Genomic DNA, 9,004 nt, shown 5'->3' with positions numbered 1-9,004 from the left:
AGAAGTAGGGTAAGTTTTCAGAGTGGCTCCACGCTACTACTACTCTGAAATTTTTTTCTACTTCTCCTGTTTTTGCCTTTGCAACTTTGTACAGCTCCTGATGATGCACTGAGAAGTGTGAAAGTACTTGGGCTAAATATTTCCGCCACCACCCCCCCTTTTGGCTTGTCTTGCATTGTCAGGATCACCTGTCTGCGATTGTTTTGCATATACAGTGGAACCTCAAATATAGAACTTTCTTCGGTCCAGAAGGCTGTTCAAGTGTCGCTACCGAACGAATTTATTCCCATCAGGAAAAATGTAAATTAGATTATTCCATTTCAGACCCTCAAAAATACACTTATAAAAGCACTTAGAAAAATACACTTACATAATTGGTTGAGTTGGGAGCAGTTCGATTTTTGAGGTTCCACTGTATATATATATATATATATATATATGCAAGGAATTCGCAAGAGCAGGCGAAATATACACAATCACTGATCTCTGGCTGAAGGAGACTCGAACCTAGGAACCTTGGGACAAGGTACGCAGTGCTTTACCAATCTACCCACACTGGACAATACCTTGGTGTGTAGCTAGCGCTACACGTTTGATCCAAGGCAGCCAGCTTTCAGGGAGAAGGCTTACAGCTTTTCATCTCATCCCCTGCATGCATCAGCCTTCCTAGAGATATTAACAATGCAAGGAATTCGCAAGAGCAGGCGAAATATACACAAACACTGATCTCTATGAAGGCTGATTAAACTTCCCAGCTCCAGGACTTAGGTCCGGCTTGCCGGTTTCCCTGAATCCCTTCAGCACGTCGAGTCATAAAAATCATTTGTCTCCACTCTTTTGTACTAACACGCTCACACGAGTCCAAGTGTCTCGCATGTTTCCTAGGTCGATTCCTAACCCTGCATTTCTTCCCTTAGAGATTGGTATGATCTACAAGTCTGTTTCGTTTCATCTTTTCTAAACGTCCGAAGCACTTTAACATTCCTTTCTCATCCCTCTGAATAATGCTTATAGTAACCCCACGCCTCCTAATAATTTCCAAACTATGGATTCTTTCCATTATATTCACACCACACATTTCCCTCAGACATGACCCTTCCACTGCCACTAGTCTTTCCCTTGTTGCAACATTCACCATCCATGCTTCACACCCATATCAGCACATTTGTATAACTGTACTCTCATACATTCCCCTCTTTGCGTTCATGGATAACGGTCTTTGTCTCCACAGATTCCTCACTGCACCACACACCTTTTTCTCCTTGTCAATTCTATGGTTCACTTCATCTTTCATTGACCAATCTGCTGAGAAGTCCACTCACAAATATCTGAATGCATTAACTTCTTCCATATTCCCAGCCTCCAATCTGATATCCAATCTTTCATTACCTAACAAATTTTTGTTATCCTCATCACTTTCCTCTTTCCTATGCTCACTTTTAATTTCCTTCTTTTACATACTCTACCAAACTCATCCGCCAACCTCTGCAACTTCTCTTCAGAATCTCCCAAATGCACAGTGTCAAATTAACTCTGACAACTCCCAACTTGCATTAGATTCTATTTATCTTTTAATCCCATATCTCTTGCCAACACCTGAGCATTCACTTCTCTATAACCCCATCTATAAATATATTGAACGGCCATGGTGACATCACAGATCCCTGTCTAAGGCTTACTTTTACTGGGAAATCTCCTTCTTTCTTACATACACTAATCTAATCTTCAATATCCTCGTGAAATCTCTTAATTGCTTTTAGCAACCTACCACCTGTTTCATACACTTGCACCATCTGCCTCAACACTGCCAATATTTAATGAAAAAGCTTATCATTATCATTAAGCTAAAAAAAATATATAGGACAGAGCCTAATACCGAGTATAAGTAGTATAAATTAAAACAAAAAAGACTTGAACTAAGCTTACAACAACATAAATATAGCGTAAGAACTGGACATGAATCTAATGCTCTGTTAATTCATGTGACAGATTTTAGTAAAATATTTTATTTTCCAAAGGCCGAGAAAGTTGTATCAAGCTGGTTTATGGTTAAAAGAAATATAATTAAATAAAGTTTCATAGAAAATAGTACTGATTTTAATTAACATGAATATTAGTTCAGGGCTAAATAAATTAGATTCACTTATAATAAATAGAATTTGTGAGGAATTTAAGATATGCCTGACAAGTCGCTGAATAAAATTTTACTGGACAAGCGACCTGACCAAATCTTCACTTCACTGCCACACTCAGAGGGACTGGTCGTATGTGAGGCCATAACAGAGGTGAAATCTCAACCTTGTAAGTCTACTGTGTCTATTTTTCCATCCACGCTGCCCAGTTCTAGTTTTCAGTGGTCCTATTTTTTTCCTGATCTTTGTTCTTGTAGACAGTAAGCCTACATGTCTAGTTCTCTTATTCCCCACTAGATCGAGTTATTTTAGGAGTAGTTACTCAAGTTCCCTCCAGAGGTCAGGCACTGAGGTAGTCCCATGCTGCCATGCCTCTCTCTCACTCCTTGCCCATCGGCCTTGCTATCAGCATTTTTCCTCCTGGACTGGTTTCTTCTAACCTCACACTGCCCGCTGTAAACCCCCATTTCACCAATAAAGAAGCAGCTAGTCTATTGCAGTATACTTCGTCCTATCTCCCAGCTCCCCGGCAAGTTACCAGACTACCGTAAACCCAGCTAAAACAGTGGTGGCAGCGGATTTTCCAGAGAGTGGAGCCTTATCCTACGAGGTTAGGGGAGCATCTTCATTCATCCAGCTGCATCCATAACATCCGCTTTCTTACAGTGTTTTACACTACTCGCATCATCTTATCAACAGCTTAAGCAGCATCTTGTCCTTAATTTTCCCTTGAAATTTGGACATTGTCGTCGCGGCTGCACTCTGACGCCTCTAGTCACGTGTGCGTTTCTAACGCAGTCCTTCATTGCCTCTAAGCTCTTCTCCAGCGTCTCTCAGCGCTAATAAAGCGTCTCTATGCTTCTTCATGCTCCAGAAGACGAGGTGAGGTCGTTTTGGTGTGTTGGGCCAGGCGAGATTTCCACCATTCCGTGTGTACTACCCAGCGTGAGTGAGTTGCCGCAAGCCGCATTCCCACTCCATTCTGTGCTGTGTCCAGCCTGCATTCAGCACGTTTCGTTGACCCAGTTGTGTTCTTCACGACGTTTCTCAGCGATGGCTTATCTATTTGGGACCGTAGTCTGGCTTACCCTAAACCAGGCCGCACTCATCACGAGTGCCCTGAGTGTTCTATTATCAACTATTCTCCAAGATTCTCCATCAGTGCAGTGACTTACCTTGTTTGCGTATTAAATTTGATTTACTTTATAATTATAGTGAGCACATTCCATTAAGTTCTATCAGTTTCCATTAAGTTCTATAACTTAACTGTACACAGTAATCGGTGTACCCTGCTTTTGTGTTCTAGTTCCGTTTCGTCCAGAAATTTTCCTCAGTTACGTTCTTCCTACATTATTTTATAGTTCTCCCTACCACATACTAAGTGTCGTTTCTTCGTTCATTTGTGAGCCCAAGCCGCAGTCAGCCAGCGTGTTCGAGCACAAGGGTACCTGTTCAAACAACAGCTTGCCGGGCAAAAAGCTTTAGCCGTGTTCCCTCATACCTCTTGTTTCCACAGAAGTACTGCATCATTCCCTATGTTTCCCACTTTTTTCTCACCATTGACCTGTAGGAGACCCCAAAGCACCCACAAGACTCATTAGAGGTATGGGTGTTTGTGGGAAACAATCAGGCTGCACAACATGGGTTGAAAATAGTAGATATTACCAGAATACCCCAGGGATATGTTTAAAAGGCAATATTCAAAATAGAGTTAATAGTAAAGGCAAAGCAATTGCTCAACAAAGAGAGATAGTAGAGAGCAACGAGTGACTAGCTCCCTTAAGGTTTACTATACAAACAGTAGGAGTCTAATAAATATGATAGATGAGCTAAGAATGCTTGCAAGTGCAGGTAATATAGATATTATTGATATAACGGAGACCTGGTTCAGCCGGAAAGATAGAGAAATGCCTTCTGAATGCAACATACAGGATTATAAATTATTCCACACTGATAAGGTCAACAGGAAGGGGTGGTGGAGTAGCGATGTATGTCAGAGGTAATTTAAATTGTTGTCTTAGACATGATATAAGATTAGAAACATCGAACACAGAATCTGTTTGGCTACAGTTTCCCGAGGGACGTGACAAATTAATTGTGGGTGTGATTTATAGGCCCCCAAACCTTGGTAGGGAGTGCAGTAAGCTGTTATGGGACGAAATTCATAAGGCATCTAGATATGGAAATGTTGTGATAATGGGAGATTTTAACTTTAGACAAACTGTTTGGAACAATATGACAGGAAATCTTGAGACTAGTGACTTTCTTGATACGGTTCAGGATTGCTTTTTAGAACAGGTTGTGACAGAACCAACTAGAGTAAACAATCTGCTTGACTTGGCTCTTGCCAACAAAGATTCACTAATTAATAATCTTGAGGTTAATGGTGAGCTTGGGGAAAGTGATCACAAATCACTTAGTTTCAATATATCATGGAATTACCCAGATAACTGCAGTCAAATCTCTCTCCCAGATTTTCGCTTGCCCGACCTCATGGGACTGAAAAATTACTTGGGTTGGCTAAATTGGGATGTCCTGGCTATGGGACAGGTAGGTGATCTTGGTTGCCAATATGACGTTTTTCAGAGCATAGTACTAGCTGCCCAGACAACTTTTGTTCGGAGTAGGGAAATTAGATCTAACAAAAATGATCCCAAATGGATGAACAATAGATTAAAACATCTCATTGGTCAAAAGAGAGGCATATATAGGCGTATCAAAAGAGGGGATGGGCAGTTAAGAAATCAATATATTCAAAGAGAGAAATAAAAAAAGGAATAAGAAAAGCAAAAAGGGATTATGAAGCAAAGGTCGCAAGGGATTCAAAGACTAACCCAAAAGGGTTCTTTCAGGTATACAGAAGTAAGATTAGGGACAAGATTGGCCCACTTAAGAGTAACTCTGGTCAGATCACTGACAGTGATAAGAATATGTGTAAAATTCTAAATACCTACTTCCTCTCAGTTTTCACCCAGGAAAATACTAGCAATATTCCTGAAATAATAGATTATGTAGAACAGGATAATAATAAACTAAGTACGATTGCGGTAACTAGTGACATGGTCCTCAGACAAATAGAGAAACTAAAACCTAACAAATCCCCAGGTCCTGATGAACTGTTTGCAAGGGTGTTAAAGGAATGTAAAGAGGAACTTAGCATACCTTTGGCTAATCTTTTGACATGTCACTACAAACTGGCATAGTGCCTGATAAGTGGAAAATGGCAAATGTAATACCTATTTACAAGGCAGGTGACAGGTCCTTGGCTTCGAACTATAGACCAATAAGCCTTACCTACATAGTGGGAAAATTTATGGAATCAATAATTGCCGAAGCAATTCGTAGCCATCTTGACAGGCACAGATTGATTAATGAATCTCAACACTGTTTTACAAAGGGGCGTTCCTGTCTTACGAATTTACTAACTTTTTTCACTAAGGTGTTTGAGGAGGTAGATCATGGTAATGAATATGATATTGTGTATTTGGACTTCAGTAAGGCTTTCGATAGAGTTCCACACCAGAGGCTATTGAGAAAACTTAGGGCACACGGAATAGAAGGAGAAATTTTTTCCTTGGTAGAGGCATGGCTGACAAATGGACAGCAGAGAGTTTATATAAATGGGGAGAAATCAGAATGGGGGCACGTCACAAGCGGTGTTCCTCAGGGGTCAGTGTTGGGCCCGTTGTTGTTCACAATTTACATAAACGACATAGATGAGGGAATAAATAGCGACATAAGCACTCCAGGATGATTTGAATAGACTGACGCAATTGTCGGAGAAGTGGCAGATGCAGTTTAATATTGACAAATGCAAAGTTCTAAATGTTGGACAGTTAAATAACCATGCCACATATAAACTAAATAATGTAGATCTTAATACTACTGATTGTGAAAAGGATTTAGGAGTTCTGGTTAGCAGTAACCTAAAACCAAGACAACAGTGCATTAGTGTTCGCAATAAAGCTAACAGAATTCTTGGCTTCATATCTAGAAGTATAAATAATAGAAGTCCTCAGGTTGCTCTTCAACTCAACATATCCTTGGTTAGGCCTCATTTAGACTATGCTGCTCAGTTCTAGTCACCGTATTACAGAATTGATATAAATGCTCTGGAAAACGTACAAAGGAGGATGACGAAGATGATCCCATGTATCAGAAATCTTCCCTATGAGGATAGACTAAGGGCCTTGAATCTGCACTCTCTCGAAAGGCGTAGAATTAGGGGGGATATGATCGAGGTGTATAAATGGAAAACATGAATAAATAAAGGGGATGTAAATAGCGTGCTGAAAATTTCCAGCCATGACAGGACTCGCAACAATGGTTTCAAGTTGGAAAAATTCAGATTCAGGAAGGATATAGGAAAGCACTGGTTTGGTAATAGAGTTGTGGGTGAGTGGAACAAACTCCCGAGTACAGTTATTGAGGCTAAAACGTTGTGTAGTTTTAAAAATAGGTTAGATAAATACATGAGTGGGTGTGGGTGGGTGTTAGTTGGACCTGACTAGCTTGTGCTGATGGGCCTGGTGCAGTGCTCCATCCTTGAGTGGAGATGACCAGGCTGGGTGGGTCATTGGGATAATCCGGGGTGTGGGTCATTGGTCTAATCTGGGGGGGAAACATGGACCTGCTCCGCTTGGGTCAGTAGGCCTGTTGCAGTGTTCGTTCTTCTTATGTTCTTAAGTGTTGTGAAGGTCAGAGGATCACAGTTAACCTCTGTTCTTCAGAATCTCTACTCGTGTTGGGGACACTGTCTTCTGTTTCAATAGGCACGTCCACCTGTGAATTCCCCCCCAATCATCAACAACGGCTTGGCGTTCCATACCACAATTCAGAGGTACGTGCCCTGAACATCGGCACGGCACCATTCTCCAAAACGTCATTGTGTACGCATTAGCTTTGAATCACTGATTATATATATATATATATTTAATTTTTGCTTAAGGTAGGATTAATTTCATGTTTAAATGTTTTATATTCTTTACTAAATTAATAAAACTGTTTACCTTATTATTGATTTTTCCATTTTTATTTCCATAGGAGGAACCAGCCTTGAGGGTCTGAAAGGGCTGCGTGAACCTTCACACCCAGTAGACCCCTAGTTGAGTCCACTGTACGTGATAAACCTGTCAGGCTCTTTGAAACAGTTTCCATCATAAACATCGCTCATTCAACTTTCTCCATAACATTTATCTGCATACAACCATGTTGACCAAGGCGTCAGAAATTCAAACGCTGAGTGGTGTTTCAGGAAGAATGACACTTAAGTTTGAGTTTCAGGGTTAGAAATTATTGGCAAAATTCCTGGTGGTTGATAACATTGATATTCCCGATGATTTCCTCATTAATCTCAAGACCAGGCAGAACTCAAGATTTGCTTAGACTGCTAATTGGAAAGAGAATTTTGATGGGGTGAATGTGCTCTTTTGAGGCATGTGCATAGGATCCACCATGTGTTACTCAGTCTCTGAGTATGTCCAGTGTCTGGAAATCTTACAGACAGAAGGTTTCCACAGCAGCCAGTTCTCCCAGAGGTTGGGCTCTTGTCCTGACCAACCTCGTACAAAAGCCTGTGTCACTTTACCCCTTGACCGTCAGAGAAGAGTTGTGAGTAGCAAACAGCCTGGGCACGCTCAGTCTAACCTATGCTCTAACTCCAACTCTGATTGAGAGGATGATGGTAGTCAAGCCGCAGTATCCCTGATAGCAGGCGACTGTCTGACTCGTATTATGACTTCAGTGAGCAAAGTTACAGCCTGTACAAAGGATGACATAAATTTAACAGCTAGCTCACTCACTCCAGTAATGGTGTACTTGAGCATGGTTTTCGAAGAAGGCTACTTGCTAGTCGACAGCGATATGTGCAGTCAAGGGTCTCTCTCATGAACCATCGTTGCACAGTGTACGACTTGGTAAGCTGCAAATTCTTGTTAATATTCACAGTAGAGACTTTACCCTGAGGAAGAACACCTCACTGGTCTGCTTCATCAGATTCACTCTCCCAGTGAGAGTGGAAGGCGAAGTACCAGCAGACAAGTTTGCAGGTGCAGTCCTCCCAGGCGAGTCTTTTACTGAATCTTCCGTCATCAGACTACAGACTACCCTGAAGAAGTTCCAACACTTCTCAAAGCTCCCAATAATGTTTATTCTGCGATAGCACTAGACGGTAAGCCCATGGGTTTGACCCCACTTATTTCTCACCGCATGAGCAAAGTTTTCTCTAAAGAACTCATTACTAATATACTCCACGAGGGAGTTATCGGGAAGTCCGCTTCTCCGTGGAATGCTCAGCTCATGCTTGTTTTCAAGAAAGACGGAACATAGCACCCTGTAATTGACTACAGGAAACTCAATGAATTTACGATTCCAAATTCTTTCCCATTGCTAGTTCTGAATGGATTGTTGCAGAACATTGGTGATAAAGTTTTTTCGGCTCTTAGCCTTCTCCAAGGTTTTCGGCTGATTTCTTTCGATGACTAGTTTAAAATTATGTCTTTTGGATTAAGGTGAAGTACCCTTGATGGCGACGGTTTTCCATTTTCTCCTACGTGACACTCCAATTGTCTGCCTTGATGATCTCATTGTTATGTCTCAAGATGTGCTTGCACATCTCGTGAAACTTGAACGCGTACTGTAAAAATTTGCTGAGGCTAATCTCAAAGTAAAGCTCTCAACATGTCAGTTCCTCAAGAAAGAAATCAAGTTTCTGGGCCATGTAGCAACTCAGAACGGCATAAAGACAGACGAGTCGAAAGTCTCGGCTGTTCAGAATTTCCCTAGACCTACTACGTCAGACGTTGTTTGCTTCTTCCTAGCAAGATAATACCGCACTTTCAAAGATGGATTTTCCACCATAGCTACACCTTTGA

Source organism: Cherax quadricarinatus, chromosome 3, assembly GCF_038502225.1.
Source record: "Cherax quadricarinatus isolate ZL_2023a chromosome 3, ASM3850222v1, whole genome shotgun sequence".
NCBI lineage: Eukaryota > Metazoa > Arthropoda > Malacostraca > Decapoda > Parastacidae > Cherax > Cherax quadricarinatus.
Note: the sequence above shows the minus strand (reverse complement) of the source record.